The sequence below is a fragment of the Elephantulus edwardii genome, unplaced genomic scaffold (genome assembly GCF_000299155.1).
Source record: "Elephantulus edwardii isolate Elephantulus edwardi_28Jun2011 unplaced genomic scaffold, EleEdw1.0 scaffold00011, whole genome shotgun sequence".
Lineage (NCBI taxonomy): Eukaryota > Metazoa > Chordata > Mammalia > Macroscelidea > Macroscelididae > Elephantulus > Elephantulus edwardii.
This window is the reverse complement of record NW_006399761.1, coordinates 22,554,544-22,574,670: the sequence shown is the minus strand read 5'-3', so window position 1 is coordinate 22,574,670 and position 20,127 is coordinate 22,554,544.

Genomic DNA, 20,127 nt, shown 5'->3' with positions numbered 1-20,127 from the left:
AAATTTTTTAAAAAAGATTCTTTGAGCCATTTGCCTTTATTGGTGCTGTTTCCCTTTGAAGTGTTACCTGAAAGCCACACTGCTGCAAGGTACGTTAATATCTCGCTCCTGACTTGCTGGAGAGTTTTCACACAAATGTCAGGACTTGGAATTGGCTCCAGAAGGCTGCCTAGGTATTTGCTGAGCATGTGCATTCCACGATTAGCACTCTCCACCGCTCACTTGTCCAGGCAGCATTAGTCGCATATGCCAAATGTGTGCGGAATAGGTTGCATATTCCTGAGTGTGGAAAAGACACAGATGTGGAGTGACCAGGGAGATGAAGGGGAAAGGAAGTTAAAGGCAATTACATTTAAGGGCCTTCGATGTGTCAGGCATGCTGTAAGATGTTTTGTACACATTAGGCAAGATGGCCTACCTCTATCCTTTCCCAGTTGGTATTTTCCATTTAATAAAAGAAGCGCAGTGTTACTGATGATGGCATCAGATTTCACATGTCACGATGCCAATTAGCCCATAGGCACATCCCATCAAGGAGTGGAGGAGAGAGATAAACATATTTATGTAAGGAAAGAGAACATCGAACTTACTACTGCACCCGCTGGGAGTAAGTATACTCCGGTCCTTCACTATATTCACACTGGAGAACAACTCTGCCTGTAATTTGTCGCTTCATTCGTTCAGTGTCCTTTATGAGTGCTCTCTCCAGGGTCTGTGCAATTACCGTGCTAAATTCTAGGAACACAGACTAAGACGTGGTCTCTGTCCACCAAAACAGAGCCTCTGTGGGAGACAGACAAGGGGATTCAGTGACAGGAACAAAACAATTGGGGAGCTGAGTGCAATAGCAGAAACAGGCCCAAGATACAAGGGGAGAATAAAACCTCACACAATCTACTGCCAAGTGGCTTCTGACTCTTGGTAACCTGTGTCGGGTTTCTGAGGCTCTGAATCTTAGCAAGAGAAGACTACCTCAACTTTCCCTCCATGGGAAACCTTCCAGCGGACAGCCTCGTATTTAACCCGCTCTTCCGTCAGGTATTCTTAAGGGGAGAATTGTTGTTCTTGACTTGGAACTGACCCCTTGCTGACTCTCCAGGTGGTTTTCAGAGGCAATAAATGACACAGGAGATTGCCTATCTTTCTCAATGAAGCAGCTGGTGGATTTGAACCATGTATCTTTGGGTTGACAACGCAATTTCTTACCACTAAGCCATCAGAGTTCCCTAAGGAGAGACTAAGGAGGGAGAAATCACTCCACTTAGCAGAACTAAGTAAGCGGCTTGGAGACAGTGGCATGTCCTTGACGTGAATCACCACAACCACTGTTCCAGTGAATAAAACCGCCATTCCCCCAGATTCAGCTAGGAGACAACCTTGGGCCACAAGATCCCACACTCCTTTCCCCAAGCCAAGCTCCAAAAGAGAGTATTTAGCCCAAAGCAGTTAGGAGACTTGGCACCCTCTAGTACAGCCAAGATAATCAAGGACAATCACATCATCTCAGGATTTGAGTAGAAAATTTAAGGCCAGAAGATGTAGTTAACCCAGTAAGTTCTTCTATCCCCTTCTTACCCAACAAATTCATCCTTTGAAACTGCAGCAGAAGCCCCATTTCCTGAGGCAATTGGGGCCTCATTTGCCTAACCAGGCCAAATCCTTCAGCACCCATGCAGTCAGACTGGTGGTACAAATGACTGACTGCAAATCAAAAGGTTGAAGGTTTGAGCACACCCGGGGTGTTTGGGAAGGCTGTTCTAGGGATCTTCCTCTGAAAATGCAACCATGGACGACTCTACAGAGCAAAGCTCTAGACTAATACGCAGGGCAACTGGTTTAACACCTGCCACATTTGCACTGTAACATCCTTTTGTGCAGTTGGCAGACGTTAGCTGTGGCCAACAGGGCAATGACTATTGTTTCTCAAGGCTGGAGTATCTAGGCCTGGGCTTAAAAAAAATAAGGTGGTCAGTAAATGCTGGATTAACAGAACTGTTTTAACAAGGTCAAATAAACGTGGTGGCAGAAAGGAAGAGTTAAGGCCTTCAGTGAGGTGCTCGGAACAGCAGGCAGATACTGAGAAAGAAAGGATCTCTGAATCCACTGAAGGACTGACTCTCAGGTGCCAAAGGCAAACTTTGGCCCAAACGACATCTCTTTGCCTCAGGACATCTGGCACATGAAAGACTTTTTAAAAATAGGATGCTTCTGTGTTTGAAAGTAGGTTTTGTGTATTAAGATGGCTTGGGTTCAAAGATTGTTTGGGTTTATTTTTAATTGAGCTTATAAAGTTTGTATACACTGTGTTTCACACTATTCTTCATTCACATTGTGTTTCATACAATCATTCTCATGTATTATATTTTTTTCACATTTAAAAAAGTTATTATTAATTTCAATGGAAATTTACAGAGACTTTGGATTTCCATTCATTCATTGTTGAACTTTCATGCATTATATTTTATAAAATTAATCACCATTGATCTTTGCGCTGTCTTTTCACTGGGATCCTTCCTATTTGCTTCCCTCTCCCTCCCCCCACCAAACTATGCAGCAGCATTTTGATTCTTTCTGTAACACTAACAGAAAAGATTGAAAACATTGAATGACAGAGATGTGAGAAACAACTCTCAAAAGAGAAAAATTCTCAATTCTGGTGGGAATATGTAATTTAAAAATGAAATGTAATCTTTTTTGAATGTACACCATGCTACATAAAGATAAGTAAAGAAATAACTGAAAATTTAGGTATAATGGCCCAATACAAACATGGACAATCTAGTGTTAAGATTGACAATTTAGATTAAGAAGGTACAGACTGAGTTTATCTTCTTTTCTTAAAATGCAATTTTTTATTTTAATATTGATTTTACCAAAAGTTTACAAAAAGAGTTTGTCTTCTTATCTACTCAAAATCATAAACCATGTATACAACAATATTGGAATTTTTTTTACATTTGAGTTTCAGTAACAAAACTCCATGCTGTATTTAAGAGATAAGTTTTGGAATTGACAAACCTGAGTGTAAATCCTAATACTTTGGGCAAATTTCTTAGCCTCTGAAAACTTATTTTCCTTCATGTGTAAGAGAAGAAAACCACATCGTTGTAGAGTCAGAATCCACTCATAGCTGACCCTTCATTACATTTCCAAGGTTGTAAATAGCCTGGAAGGAGGTTGTCCTTCTTTCTCCTTCAGAGCTGCTGCTGGATTCGAACTGACAGAGAGCTTAGCAGTTCAGCTTTCTTCAGACTATGGTACCAGCACTCTGTTCCTTACACATGTGTGCATGTGTGTGCATGTACAGAGAGAGAGAGAGAGAGAGAATAATTATGCTAGTATTAGCAGCCAGGAAATCAAGAAATTAATTGCATTAGGAAAGTTAGGGACCTGAAATGAAGAGCAACAACATCAGACTGGAGACTAAGGTGCACCGGATTCAGGACATGGTCTCCACAATTGCTCGCCATGCATCAGAGAGCTGGGCAGTGTCTAGGGATGATAGTAAGAGAACTGATGTCTTTGAGCTGTGGTACTAGAGAAGAAGAGTTTTGACTATACCATGGACTGCCAGAATAGGTTTTTCCTAGAGAAGGTAAAGCTAACCTGCTCCTTGGAGGCAAGGATTCTGAGGCTTTGTCTGACATATTTTGGACATGTTGCAATGACAGACTGGTCCTTAGAGAGGGACATCATGCTTGGAAGGGTGGAGGGATGGAGAAAGAGAGGGAGACCATCCATGAGATGGATTGATACAGTGCCTGAGATAATAAGGATAGGTGTGTCGGAGACAAGTTGGCACAGGATAGAGTGGGTCTCAGGGCTATTGTATATAGGGGTCACTATGAGTTGCAAGCGACTCAGCGACACATAACAACAAACAACAAATCCATGAAGTTGTGAGGATTTAATGAGATAATATGAAAAGTATTTATAACAGTTGAGCTGTGCCAAACTCACAAAGGTTGTATAAACGGTGCTATTACAATCAATGAAAATATCTCTTGAAAACACATAAAAATACTTCTTTTTAAAAATATTTCTTAAAAATCTATTTTCCATCATTTGCTCTTCAGTTTTAAGGTTGTCCCCCACCCCCACCCCTTGATAGTGGGGTCAACTGTGAATCATTTCTTACTTGATGGCAATGAATGAGCTGAGAAAATGATAAAAAGCATATTTAAACATACTGTATTAGTCCCAGTCAAAACTAATGAAAATACTTTCTGAGCACAAAAGAAGTGGAAGGCGGACAGGAGGCAGCAATTTTCTTTTCCTGAGATTTTCCTCCTTACCCTTGAGGAATTATCCTCTCTTCCTCGTGTCCACTCCCCACCCTCACCCCTGCCCCCACTTTGCCCCTCTCTTCTCGGCTGACCACTTTGGGTGAGTTCACACTCTGCTTTTCCCTCTTTCTGTGGTGTGGAGACCTGGGCTCATTCATTATTAAAGAAGAGTAAGGTGTCATGTTAAAAGTCAGTGTTTTAAAAGGGTACTGAATCAGCATTTATAAATTAAGAATCCATAAATATATCATAAACATGTCATATTCTATTTTAATATTTATAGAGTTCTTAATGCAATACTTTGGACATGTTGCCAGGAGGGACGGGTCCTTGGAGAGGGACATCATGCTTGGGAGGGTGGAGGGACAGCGCAGGAGGGGAAGACCCTCTATGAGATGGATTGATTCGATGACTGGGGTAATCGGGATGGGTGTGTCGGAGGCGGTGCGGTTGGCGCAGGATAGGGCAGGGTTTAGAGCTGTTGTGCATAGGGTCGCTATGAGTCGGAAACGACTCGATGGCACATAACAACAACAATGCAATATTCCTGCATCTAATATTATCCCAGTTGTGCTGTATTTTAGGAAAGGTTTATCACATTTCTCATTCCTTCTCTTGATGATTCTAGATACTTGTACCTTCAACCCAGCTAGAGTAAAAGAACCACTAGAAGTTTATTGGATTAATTTTGTGTTCCTGAATTTGAACCTTCTCATTTTAAGTCAGTTCATCAGCAGAAACTGGGATTAACATTGGATTTTTATACGCTCCTCTGACAAGATAAAGACACACACACATCATTCGAGCAACACACTGACAGAATGATCGTGATGATAAAACATGTAAGTGGTAAGAGGTTGTGCTCTCAAGTCTATGGCAGGTGATTAGAATCTCCCAGTCGTTCTGCATGAGAAAGATGGGCAATTTCCTCCCTTGAGATTTACTGCCTCTGAAAATCAGATGGTTAGCTATTGGTCAGTTCTGGCTCAATGGTACACAAGAGTACGTACAGATCGTTAGTTTAAGAGGAGAAATGTGGCATGAGGATTGGAGGAAGACTCGTTAACAATCTGTGTTTCACAGATGACACAAACTTGCTTCCTGAAAATCGAGGAGGATCTGAGGCATTTGCAGCAGAAAGTCAAGGACTGCAGTCTTCAATATGGATTGAAGCTCCATATTTTATCAAGAAAATAAAGATTCTCACCACTAGGTCAATTGGCAGCATCAAGGTAGATGGAGAAGAGATTGAGATTGTTAACAATTTCAATTTACTTGGTTCCACGATCAACACTCCTGGCACCAGTAGTCAGAAATCAAAAGGCGAATTGCATTTGAAAAATCTGCTGTCATGAACATCTCCAGAGTACTGAAGAGCAATGATGTCAGTCTAGAAACTAAGGTGCACTTGCTCCAAGTGATCTTTTCAATTACTTCCTGAAGAGAGTTGGACAATGACTAAAGATGTTAGAAATAGAATTGATGTCTTTGAGTTGGGGTGCTGGAGAAGAGTACTGAACATAGCATGGACTGTCAAGAAACGAAATAGGTCTGCTTGGAGAGGGTAAAGCCAAGGCTGTCCTGGAGAAGGTAAAATCAAGGTGCTCCTTGGAGGCAAGGATTCTGAAACTCTGCCTGACATACTTTGCACATATTGCCAGAAGGAGCCAATCCTTGGAGAGGGTATCATGCTTGGAAGGTCAGAGGGACCTCATAGGAGAAGAAGACCCTGTTTGAGATGGATTGACACAGGAACTGGGGCAATGAGGGCAGGTGTGTCAGAGACAATGAGATTGATTCAAGATAGAGCAGAGTTTAGAGTTTTTGTATGCACATAAGGTTGCTATGAGTTGTAGGTGATTGGACAGCACATAACAACAACAATAATATAATAACATAGACTCCCCTTTATTTCTTTTTGGTTTTATTATAATTTGAGTCAAGTTTATAAAGTAATTCACTTTCCATTCAACCGTTCATACACATTGCTTTATTTACTCATAGACTTGGCTTTAGTTTAACTTTCTAAAGGAAGTGGGTATTTTCCACAAATTCCTTATTCAAAACTTTGACTTTATCATTTCATTCCATTTCTCTATGTGATAATCAATTAAGCCATGGTGACACACTTGAAAGAAATTCCGTTTCAAGTGGAATGTCCTTAGGAAAGAGGCTGTATGCACTTTTTTTTCCTGCCCCCTGTATGCACTTTTGAGGAGGAAGAAAACCCCAAAACACTGTGAGCATTTAAAACCAATGTGTAGGCAACCTGGAGAAATTCAGTGTCTCGGATTTATTCTCGCCAGTGGTATTGATGTGCTGAGCACATCTTCAAATTCTAATCTGCAGCCTCACTCTGTGGTGACCTGTCACCATTTTAATCTGATTTTGTTTTAAATGTCATAAGAAGAAAGTCTCATGATAGCCACCTCCGAGACACTACGTCCTATCTCATCAGGCAGCACAGACATGACATAAAATGCCTGATCAGAGGAAACATTCTACAGAAAAATTGCAGACTGCAATTACTGGTGTTATGACTTACTGTGTAAAGGAAGAATGATTCATGCTCTCAAGGGATAGAACATTGTACAAATATGAGCCCCACCAGTGCAGAGAATGTCTTGTTTTGTTATTTGATGTGTTGTAAATATGTAGAATAATTTCAGGCACGTAATAGGTGCTCATTAATATTTGACTAATATTTGTTCAAGACAATATCGATGAGGAAAGGACACCAGTTTTAGGGCATTTTCATATTCCTTAACCCATGTCTACTCTAGTCTTCGATAAGTATATCTGGTTGATCTTTTTTTATGATCTGAAATAGAGTTTTCTGGGATAAAAGGTATATAAGCACAGAAGAGGTCAATTTAAACTGGAGGAAAAGACTATATACTTGTGGTTTTGGAAGGAGGAAGATAGAATGAAGAATGAGAAGAAAAATCTAAAGTGATAGGCTGCCTGAGATGGATTTCAGGATCTCTGAGAAGGGCTGCTTTTAGGAAAAAACAGGCAGCATCCAAGACACATTTTGCCTATTCTTTATTTTGCTCAAGGGTCCCTGATTCTGCTATTTCAAGAGAATTCAAGCAAGTAGTGTGGAAAAATAAACTAAGAACTTCCTCTACCTACATCTATTGGTAAGACTACTAGCAATAATAATAATATAATTTTTTCAAAGAAAGGATTTCTTTTTATCTTGTTACTACCATCAAGTCAAAGCTGCTCCAGCAGCTGATTATCCAGCAGGTTTTCTGAAGCAGTAAATAAAATGGGAGGGGGGCGGACCATCTTTCTCCTACAAAGAAGCTGGTGGATTCAATCTGTGTACCTTTGGATTGGTGGCCCAACTCCTTATCACTGAGCCACCAAAGTAATTTTTATTTTTAAAAAACACAATCTAGTGATTAACTCATGCTACTGAATTGGTCCAACTCAGAGCAACCCTCCCTCAAATTTCTCAGGTTGTAAATCTTTAAGGGAGAAGACTGCCCACCTTTCTCCTGAAGAGTAGCTGGTAGATTTAAACTGCTACCTTCAGCTAGCAGCCCACTATGTTGCAAGGAGGGCTCAGTCCTTGGAGAGGGATGTCATGCTCGGGAGGGTGGCGGGACAGCGCAGGAGAGGAAGACCCTCAATGACTGGGAAAATGGGGGTAGGTGTGTTGGAGACAATGAGTTTGACACTGGATAGAGCAGCGTTTAGGTCTGTTGTACATAGGGTCACTATGAGTTGCAGGCAACTCGACGGCACATAACAGCAACAACATGTTACATCAGAACTCCTTCATCTGTTGATTAGGGCATTAAAATTATGAGGACTCAGATGTGTCACTTAATTTTGTCCACTATTCCAAAACAGACTACTTTAAAAAAAAAACAACAAAAAAAACTATCACAAGAAGGGACCAGTCCTTGGAGAGGGACATCATGCTTGGAAGGGTGGAGGGACAGTTCAAGAGAGGAAGACCCTCAATGAGATGGACTGATTCAGTGACTGGAGTAATGAGGATAAGTGTATCAGAGACAACGTGGGCACAGGGTAGAGCAAGTTTCAAGGCTGTTGTACACACGGTCGCTGTGAGTCACAAGTGGCTTGATGGTATGTAACAACAACAACAACACAAGCATATATCAAAGCAACTAAAATTGGAGGAAAACTTGAATACTGATCATTATTTAACTGCTCTGGTAGCTTAATGGCAAGGGATTACAGGGCCAACCCAAGGACGTATGGTTTAAATCCATCAGCTGCTCTGCAGGATGAAGATGGGCAATCTTCTCCAGTGCAATTTACTGCCTCTAAAAACGCACTGGATGTTCAGCTACAGGTTGATTCTGACTCAATGGTGCACATCAAATAATAACAATCAAATGGAAAAGGAGCTCTGGTAGCCTAGTGGGTAAGGAGTTGTTTGGCCAGCCTGTGATGTTTGTCTCTCAATATGGCTTTTCTAACATGGCTAATTGACTATGTAACGAGCGGGACTCTGTAAGTGAAGCCTGTTGGCTTATCCACAAATGAACTGGCCATATACCATTCCACAAAGGGATTGGTCAGTCTCAACAATCCATAAGAAGCTAGTCTCATCCATAAATTGAACAGCTCTAGCTGCTGAGAATAGAAATCTTCCACAACCAGAAGAAAGAATTCTTCCCCAGGTAGAGAAAGACCTCCTCAGCCTGGGGAAGTGTATGACACACTTTGGGAGAGCAGCAGCCATGGCTGGACTGGAGAAATGATGCGAGATGAGAGTTTTGGTGGGGTAAGCCAATATTGGCAGGACTGAGAACTTTGTTGGACAATTGGGGGAGGGAAGCCAATATTGGCAAGAATGAGAACTTGGAAATGTGAGAGGCATAGCCATTTTAGGAGTTGTCTTGACTGTACTGTTATTAATCTGAATTACAACATTTTGACTCCCCCCAATATGGGTCTTTGTGGTCTAGCCCATCAGATTGTGAACCCTGCAAAAAAGTAAGATTGATATTGAGATGAGTAGAAAGAAGTGTGAGAGTGTGGGGGACATGTGTGAGCTCATGGGAATTGATGCTGTGCAGGGGGACATTTCCCCTTGTGAAGTTGGTAAAGTTCAGATATGGCTGCTTTCTGTGACCCTTGCCCTTTTTTATATAGCGCAAAGGCAGGCAGTTTGAATCCACTAGCTTTGATGAAGAAAAATAGTCAATCTCCTCTCCTGCAATTTACAATCGCTGAAAGCCTGCAGGAGGGCCTGCTCTGAGTTGGTTCTAACTTGACTTATAATGAGTTGAATTGATCAAACGAAATGATAAAATAGAAATAATCACTGAACTGTGAAACCAAATTATTAAATCAACTTGATAAGTGAAACTGAGCCAATTTCATGTTATCTTTTTATTCTTTTCCTTTTAAACTCACGGTATCTAGTGTATCTGCTATGGTATGTTGCAATAGTTTGCAGCCAGAATAAGTACAGCAGCCCTTCAGGACACTTGTACAAACAAGCAGAATAATTTTTCAGATCATGGTGTTCCACTGAAGTCAAGAACTTTTTTTTTTAAAAATGAGCAATATGTCGTTAACGGACATGACTCAGAGGGCATTAGCCAATGCACTTTCCAATAAAGTCTCATCAACAGATGTCATGGGAAACAGGAGTTTTTTGGAGTAAAAGTTCCAACTCCATATTTTTACACATGAGAGAAACATATGGCCCAACAGTTGTGGGAGGTCTGTGAACACTACTTGCAGCCACAACTTAGAGCACATTTTTAGATTTTTCTCTTAGAACTTTTTTAGGGACCTCTCTTCTTCTTGATGCTAAGTACAGAACTAGTCCTATTTTATCCACTTGTATCATCATCATCTGTATCAAGTTTGTTTTCTTCTAGTCAGTTCTGACTTTTACCAATCCCTTTATTGGGTTGTCAAGGCTGTAACTAATGATGAGAGAAGACTGTCTACATTTCTCCTATGGTGTTGCTGATGGTGCCAAACCACTGGAGACACATGGTCTTTTGGTTTGTGGCGCAACACCCTATGGACTACATCTCCAGAGCTCCTTTATCATCAGGATAGATATTATCAAAAAGACATTGTCATTTTCACTAGGACAACTCCTATGGTTCTGTTGTGCAACAGATTAGAATTTTTAAAAAGAAAGGACATTCTGCCTTTTTCATTTGTGTTCTATCAGGCTTTTAAATGGCTTTTAAAAAAATGGTGATTCGATGTTTCCAAATTCTATAGGCCTTAAAATATGTGTCTCAATAGCCCTCACATTTTCAAACCTCAATCCAAAACATCTTTGTTTATCCAACCATATTGACTTCTGCTCCTTGCATCACATCACACAACAACCACAAAACTAGAGCATGGCTCTGATCTGAGGAAGCAAGGGATGGAGTTTGACCACTCAGATCCAGGAACCCTGCAGCTGGAGTGAGGGTATCAATCTGTGAAGAAATTGAAGGGAATGACAGCTTGGCATGATATAGAGCCCAGAAGCTGACACTGAGATACTGTCTCATTTTAAGATTGATATAAAGATAAATAATAGAATGGACAGCTATTTCCTTGACTGTTTGCCATAGACGTCCTCCAAGTTCAGTAAAGGGGGAGCGCAGTGATGTGGCACAGATTAGGTTTGTTTCATCGTTTCATCACTCCTCCTAGAAGCAGATTTTCTGTGAAGAAAGTCTGTTTCCTTGTCTGTTTACCCCAGAAAAAAGATGGGGCAACCACATTACAGAGACTGTTTTATAATTTGATCTCTCATCACAAAGTGCATTTCCTATAAAGTTGCTGAAATCTAAGCACTGGCATCAAATGAAATTTGGACTCTTGCTATACCATCGAGAAAGAAGCAGAGAGGACAGTCTTTCCTTTTGGGTTAGAACTTTCTGTGTAAAACAGAGACTAAGACTAAACAGAGCACCATAGAAGGGGTGGCAGACAGCCAGAGACTGGTGGGAAAGCTGAACTAGAACCGCTCCCCCACAAGGCCAGAGGCCGAGTCCCTTCACCTAGGCTCACTGGCAGAGTGGGATTGGTGGGGAAGTGGTGGTGGGGCCATTGCACATAAGTACCAGAACTGAAAGAGCTTTGTAACACTGGTCTACCTTGTAGCAAGTCTCAGAAGATGTCCTGACTGAAGACTTGTTACCTGAGTATTTCTGACTTGAATTGTAATGTGCTGCTTCCTCAACAAATACCCAAATCGAGGGCATTTTCTGTGAGTTCTGTGTGGCCATTGCAATGGATTAGTGAATCCAGTAATGGAGGAGAGGTAGGTCTTGGAGGGACGGGAAGGATGAGGGAGTGAGAAGGCATGTATAAGCCCATAAGACTGGGGTTTGTGTTGTTTACGTTGTTGACCGGGACTCTTCCTCCATGTGGGGTTAATGACATTAGACACTTGCCACCCCCATAACTATCTGCACAGCTTTTCTAAAACTTAAAAATTCATTGAGTTACCATGGAGTGGATTTTTACCCATGTCGATCCTACAGGGCAAATTAGAACGACCTGCAGGGCTTCCAAAGCTGTAAATCTTTATATAAGGAGACTGTCATGTCTTTCTTCTAATAAGAGGCTGTTGTGTTCAAACTGCCAACTTTTTGTTAACAGCTTAGAGTCTAACCACTACACCATAAGAGCTCCTTTAAGATTTTAAACCAAACACCCAGACCTACTGACATGGTGTCAATTCCGACTCACAGTGATGACCTAATCATCAGTTTCCAAGGCTGTGAATCACAACAGAGGAAGATTGTTCCTCTTTCTCCTTTGGAATTGCTGGTGGATTAAAATCACTACAGACCCAGTTTTGGGTTAAACTGTGTAACTAACTTTGCACCATATCAGCAGAGCTCCCTTCTATGTCATTAGATATATATAAGTGGAGGATTTCATTCTTGATATTAAACAAAATAGTTTTCTTCTCTAAAGAGTGAACTTGGATCATGTCTAGTTGTAAATAGACTATGCATTTTCTCCCTTTAAAAATGAAAATCAGGTTAGTAGAATTTATTATTATCCTGTTTGTGAGAGGTAAACCTGTGGTGGTATTGGAAACAATAAGTAGAACTTTGTACATAGTTGCTTGATTTAAAATAAACAGAAAAACTTAATGTGTGTACATTCTAGCCTGTGGTGTCAGAAACCTTGAAAGCTGGCTTTTCTATCTATTGTGTTAGGCCCCATAAGGGCCATGGTCTCTAGGTGCCTTAGCTGGGAACACATGGTCTGGCAAATCGTCAATAGCTGTGGAACAATATAATAGTGCACTTTCCACACTTTGAAATATGGTGGTGGAGAGAGGGTGAAGAGAATGTAGCACTGCTGTGAAGGGATTGCAGCACTGCTGTGGAGAGATTGTGGCACTTCTATGGATAGACTGTGAAGAGACTGTGGCAAGATACAATCACCCGAGAGACGGAGCTACAGTTAAATGTTTGCTTGATGGATGATTTGAAGCAGAAGCTGACTTGTAACTGCTCTACATAAAGTTTGCTTGATGATTGAAGAAACGAAAGGTTCTTTTGTGTGGCTGAACTGAACCTGAACTTTCACTGATTGAGGAATTATGCTTTGTTAATCTGGCTTGGGGCTGCTGACTAAACCCGGATTTGCATTGTGTGATATTCTTTGCCTCTCTCACTTCCCAGCCTATTTCCCTAATAAACTCCACAAATATAATTAAAGTCTGTGAATCAAATTGCAACAAACATTGGACCTAATGATTCATAGAAATAGGAACGGGAGCATGCAGGGTGGCATGTCTGACCATGTAGCCTTTTGCTTGGTACTATGGATATTATTGACAGGGACAGTTGCCCTTTATGAAGCGGATAGAAGTCAGAGTTGGCCTTTCCAATATTAACACTGCTCCTTTCTCATAGCCCATACTGGTTTTTTGTGTGTTTTTTTTAAAAGAAAATAAATATTACACAGGTACAGAATTCCCAACTCTTAGTACTTTTAACATCAAAGAATAATATATCTTCTTTAAAATCCCCAAAGATGCCTAGATTAAAAAGTAAGCTGCATTCAATGAAAACTCATACTTGGAGTTGAATCAGAACACATTCATACCTGACTTTCTGATAGATTTTCAGCCACACAAGGTGAGATGGCTCATCTTTTTCTCAAGTCGCTGCTGGTGGAATCAATCCCCTAGAGAGGCGTGTGGTCTTTAGTTTAAGAGGGCAACTCCCTACAGACTACTTCAGCAAAGTGTAATGAAGTTCTTTTAATATTATGATGCATTAATGGTACGGTAAATATATAGAACACCAAGTAAATAGTGACCAATGTATGCACCTAGGACATAGTACACAAAAGTAAACTAGATGTGAAGGTCATTGCAATAATGAGTTATTTTAATAACAAGAGATGGATGGTGTTCAAGTAATGACCAGACTATTACTGTTGTTTCTGCAAGAAATAATTAAGATATTTTTCTAGAATCTCAATTTTTAACAGTTGGAAAAGTATTTTCATCAGAATTATGGCAAAGCTCTTGAAAATTATTAGTAACCTTCCTTATCTGACTTTAAAGAAAGATTATGAATGTGGTTCCTGGAAAAAAAAATCTGTGGTGTTTGGCTTTCCAGTGTTACTTCTTTTAATCTGCCTTAGTGGAATAGTGGAAACAGAGAGTTGAGAGAATGTTGGACATGTTATCAAGAAAAAGTAAGGGAAAGTTACAGTGGCATATAAAACGACATCTTACCTGTATGAGCTGAGACCAAATGTTGTCAATAAGTAGGAGTCTACTTCAATTCTGAACCACTGGAAAGCAATTATCTTATCTAAATATTTCCAAAGATATGTGAAGTAAAGCCCCACTGCAAGGAAAGTGAAGTTAAATATTTGGGGCGGGGGCGAGGGTGGTGGAGAAGTGATCTCAATTATTGAACGTGAGACCTAAAGGGGGCCTAGGCTAATCAGCTAGGCTAATCTGCAATTCTCCATAGGCCTATTATATCCCAAGTTGTACATTATATGCCACCTCCACTAGCTCTTATAAGGACAAGTCATTCTAATGATTTCATCTTGTTGGATCCACAATCAACATCCTTGATATCAGCAGTCAAGAGATCAGATGACATATTGGATTAGAAAAGCCGATTGCCAAGTACCTCTCCAAAGTCCTAAAGAGCAAGGAAAAAATGTAAAGACTAAGGTGCACCAAAAGCAAAGAAGGAAGCCCCTGTCCCTCCGAAAATTGAAGACAAAGCAAAGGTGTTAAAGGCCAAGAAGGCACCCCGAAGGGCAGCCACACCACACACACACACACACACACACACACATCCTCACATCATCCAGCTTCCTGTGACCTAAGATGCTGAGACTGAAGGGGCAGCCCAAATACTGGAAGAGCGTCCCCAGGACAAACAAGCTTGACCACTATGCCATCAGCAATTGTCCTCTGACCACTGAGTCAGCCATGAAGAAGAGAGATGACAACAGCACCTTGTATTCATCGTGGATGTCAAAGTCAACAAGCACCAAATCAAGCTGTAAAGGAGCTCTATGGCTTTGATGTGGCCAAGAGTAACACCTTGATCAGACCTGATGGAGAGAAGGCCAGTCTATGGTCTTGCTCCTAACTGTGATGCACTGAATGTTGCCAACAAAATTTGGATCATCTAAACTGCTTCCATCTGGCTAATTCTAAATACATTTTTTTTCTCACAAATAAATAAACAAAGACTAAGGTGTGTCAGATTCAAGCCATGATCTTTTCAATAGTTACCCAGAGATTGTAAAACACGAGCTTTTTGACTCTAATTACTTTCAAAGGGAGCTCTGATGGCTTAGTGATAAAGAGTTGTGCTGCTAACGCAAAGGTATGTGGTTCAAATTCACCAGCTGCTCCACGAGAGAAAGATGAGCAGTCTCCTCCCGTGTGATTTAATGCCTCTGAAAACCCACTGCAAGCTCAGCGGGACTGGGTTGTGGTGTTGGAGAAGAGTATTGTACATATCATGGACTGTCGAGAAAATAAACAGGTCTGTTCTGGAGAGAATGAAACCAAGCTGCTCCTCGGAGGCAAGGATTTTGAAGCTCTCATATACTTTAGCCGTGTTGCCAGGAGGGACCAGTCCTTGGAGAGAACATTATGCTTGGAAGAGTGGGGGGATAGCACAGGAGAGGAAGACCGAGGATGAGATGGATTAACACAGTAACTGAGATAGTGGGGTAGGTATGTCAGAGGCAGTGAGATTGGCTCAGGCTAGAACAGGGTTCAGAGCTGTTGTGCCTAGGGCCACTGTGAATCACAGGCAACTTGTCTTGATGGCACATAACAACAATAACAACAACATACTAGAGAGTCCCCAAGACTGACAAAAGAACAAACATATAGGTCTCGGAGAAAGGGCCATAAGAGCACTCGTTGAAGCCAAGGATAGGAAGGCTTCATCTCATGTACTTTGGGCATGTTGCTAGGAAAGGCTATAATCCTTAGAGAAAGACATCATGATAGGAAATGTAGAGGGTCAGAGAAAAAGAAGAAGACCGCCAATGGATTGGAGTGATACAGTGACTGCAGCGATGGCCTCAAGTTTTTTGAGAATGATAAGGATGGCACAGAATATGACAGAGTTCAGATCCGATGTGTATAGTGTCACTATAGTTGTACTCCACTTGACCCCACTTCACAGTGTACTAGAGAATTCTGATACTCTATAGAATATAATTTTATAAAGTGCCTGTTACAAGAAGAGATGATTACAAGGATTCAGGACAAAAATAAGGAAAGTAGTATATACAGGTGTGTCATGAAATAAATTCTTTTAGAAATTTTGTTTTTTCTAGTTTTCAAGTGGAAAGAATTTTGCTGCCAACCCAAAGTTACAAGGTCCAAATCCATCAGGTGCTTCACAAGAGAAAGACGGACAATCCCCTCCTGTGTGATTTACGGCCTCTGAAAACCCACTGGAGGATCAGCTATGGGTCGCTTCCAACTGGGAGATACTCAACAACAAAAACAATGCCATTTTTCCTGGATTTTATTGTTTTAGTGGCATTATACAGCTTTTAAAAACTTTTGTCAAAATTTCTTTAGTCATTTTCATACCTAATTTACATCTTTTATTATATTTTTTTAAAAGGCATCCTTGAAGGTGTATACACACACACACACACACACACAATCACACTCACACACGTTTCAGGCCACACAAGACCTAAATCTGGCTCTGCCCAGTGCCTGCTCAGAAACTAGCATTAGTGTGCTTCCTGAGTGAATGAATCACTTTGTTGCTTGTCAAACCAAGGGTAGTGACTTGGCACTCAGTTCAGTGAAGTGGGAGTCCGCTCACGCTGAGGGCTTTTTGGCATATCTTGCCTCAAGCTTGACAACTTTAAGAACTGTGGTGGGACCCAGCATGCCAGCAGGGATCCTGAAGCAGCTAGTGAGAAGTCAGATGGCAGAGGCAGGAAAAAAAATGAAGCTGGAGACTGTCATATTGTTTCACCGTCAAGAAGCAATATTTCCCCTTGCGCTTTCATTCTTGAAGGGTGTTGAAGTCAATTAAAAGACGTTCTTCCTGTCTCCATAGAGCATGCAAATTAATTGTCACGTGTTTGGAAATGTAAATGAGCTCTGTTTCTCATCTGAAGTAAAGGGTTACTCCCTGACTTCCCTTTAAACTGAGTAATATGAAACATAACAAATTCCAGGAAATCAGCGTTTGGAAGTGACTGAAGTCTTCCCAAATTAAAATACCTTGCTTGAATTAACACGCATGTTGTGATCTGATAGTCAGTTATTCTAGTCATGTTTCTACTTGACAACATTTCCATGCTAAAATGATGCTTATCCTCAAAAAATCTCCATATCGTTTCATTTATTTCCATCAAGAGTTTGAGGTCTAGGAAGTTCTATTACCTAAAGATAAAGTCAAATCAACATACCTGGTTGGATTAACTGCTTCATGATAGAGCTGGAACTGGACTCAGTCAACATTTGGAGTGGAGTCGTCTGGGGTGTCAAAAATTTATCATTCAAAGTGTCTTTCCTAACCATCTTTTTTTATTTATTTTTAAACTATGCAATAAAGTCTTTTATTACACATGAATGTTTGACATTATTTCCTTAATCTCCCCATACATAAGCAATCATAAGTGTACTGTTTAGCATATCTGAACTTACAAACCTGATCGTTGCCTAAAGAAGGGAATTGTTGTTGTTGTTGTTATGTGCCGTCGAGTCGTTTCCGACTCATAGTGACCCTATGCACAACAGCCCTAAACCCTGCTCTATCCTGCGCCAACCTCACCGCCTCTGACACACCCATCCCGATTACCCCAGTCACCGAATCAATCCATCTCATAGAGGGTCTTCCCCTCTATGAGAAGGGAAAAGTATTCTTAAAGCACAATGAACCAGGAAGGAGGTCAATTCATCTGCTGGCCTCCAAGAACATGGAGATGAACATGATAGACTGTCCCCCACCTGAACCTTCACTCACCACCATTCGATAATCCTTTCCCAGGCCCAGATCACAGCACATTTCTTGCTAACAGTCATGAAATGTCCAAGAAGACCTTCATCATCATCTTCTACTACAGAAATCTGCGTAATTGGTTTCTTAAGTATTCAGAAAATGTATTGGCGCTTGAGGTGAAATGTCATGAAAAGCAAGGCACCGCTCATACTAAAAAATTATTTTTGCTGGAATTTCCTTGCCGATGATCTTCCTAAAGATTGTATCACCACCATGCCAAGTGGTCTGAGCCTTGGTGATCTCATCTGCCATCTCAGTCTCCCTCCTGCACCGAGGCTCTGGGAGAAGCTTGAGAGGGTAAAGGAGGAGGGGCTGGAGACGGAGGGAGGCAGGAGCGTGCCTTTCCTAGCCATCTTAACTCTTTCTATTGTGTTGAAGTATTAAGGACAGAAGATTAGGGTAGGATACAAACTCCACCTTACTAGAAACTTATATAAGCTCATAGGTCCTCGGTGCTAGCTTTTTGGGACACCTGCCTTTCTAGCTACACTGCAACAGATAGTCTACAATGCTCACCAGTCTCTGCAAAACTGACCTGCACACCTACAGTTAAGCGAATCATTCCCCTGACAGTCTGAATCTCTGTGAGACCTTCCAGAGAACCACTGAGCCCAAGGGACATAGAGGAATAAGGGAACTGTTGAGGTCAGAAATCATGGAGCTATACACAAAATCAAACATTTGGCACAGTGTTGACTCTGCACGTCTTATAACTTGTCTGCTACTAATATTAGCAAAACAAATTATGAATCCAGGATGCTTCCTGGAGTGGCATCCACTTCCTAAACAACATGCCTCTGGAAACTCTATGAACCTTGATAAATGACAATAGTTATAGAAAGGGTTCAGGTCTTTTGTTCATAGGATCGCTGAGTTGTGCTCGACTCGATGGCAACCAATAACAACTCAAGTTACTAGGGAAAGGTATAGCCATATAATATGGCAATAGAACAATCTGAACAGCTGCTGTCATAAGTTCTAACAAAATATTCCAACAGAGAAACAATAGGGAACAAACCTGTCTTGCCTTTGGATAGTTATGAGAGGCTACCTCAGTGGTGCCAGAAGCAGGCCACTGGTCTTTATCCACCTGGCTTGTTATGTTCGTGAACAGACTTTAGGCCTTGGGAAGGGATGAAAATGAGAGAAGATTTTGACTGTTGTGGATACTGAGTCAGGTATCTGTCAAGGCAGAAGCTCAGTTAACCAAACTGAAGCACAAGCAGGAGATCTTGGAGAATTAAATGGAGATTTGTAATTAGAACTTAAGCTGGGCCATTAACAAGGGTGATTCTATGCTAAATATTGTAGCTTTGGGCTAAATCAGTTAAGCCAGGTGCCCTCAAGCTGATTCTAACTCATGGACCCCGTGTGTGGTGTAGAACTGATCTGTACAGGATTTTTGTGGTTCTGAAGCAGGTACATGGGCCTTGTTTCTAAAGCGCCTCTGGGTAGGTTAAAAAGCCCCAGCCTTTTGCTTAATAGCCCAGAACTTAATTGTTTACAACCCAGGGACTTCCAAGTATTGGACTTGAGGACTTAAACTCACTGCTATCAAGTTAGTTCCAGTGGATAGTGGCTTTCTATTGATTTTCTCAGGGGAGAAATCACTTGGAAGGAGATTGTTTAATCTTTCACCCTCAGACTTTCTACTGAATTCTAACCACTAGAGACTTGAAATCTTTGAGTTACAGGGCAACTTACTGTGGACCACATCGCCAGAGCTTCCTAGTATTGGATGTTGTTGTTACTGTTTTTGTTAGGTGCAATCGAGTACAACTCAAAGAGTCCCTACGAATAGCGAATCTGAACCCCGTCCTCTCCTGTGCCATCTTCACACTTCCTGACACACTAGACCCCATTGCAGCAGTTACCATGTCAATCCACCTGGTTGAGGGTCTACCTCTCCTTCAGTGACTCTCCACCCTTTCAGGCATTGTGTCCTTTTCCAAAGAATAGTATTGAATGAGAACTCCTGATTCTCTTCTGTACAGACTTCACTGACTGACCCTCCACCCTTTCAATCATCATGGCCTTATCAAAAGAATAGTATTGAGTAAGGATGGCAATGGAACCACCTTACCTCTGTAACTTGATTTGTGCCACTATTAGAACCTCTACTCAGAATATTATTGCTTTTCAATTTTTGACTCATGCACTTTTAACTTGTTAGTTAAATTTGTATCTTCTAGGCTGCAACACTTCCATGATACATCTTCAAGGATATGAACATGTATGGCTAAGCACAATTGATAACAGTGCATCTAAATTCCAAAATCAATCTCCATAATAGTCTATGTGTTTCCTACTGCCAAAGAGGCCCTTTAGAGTAGTGA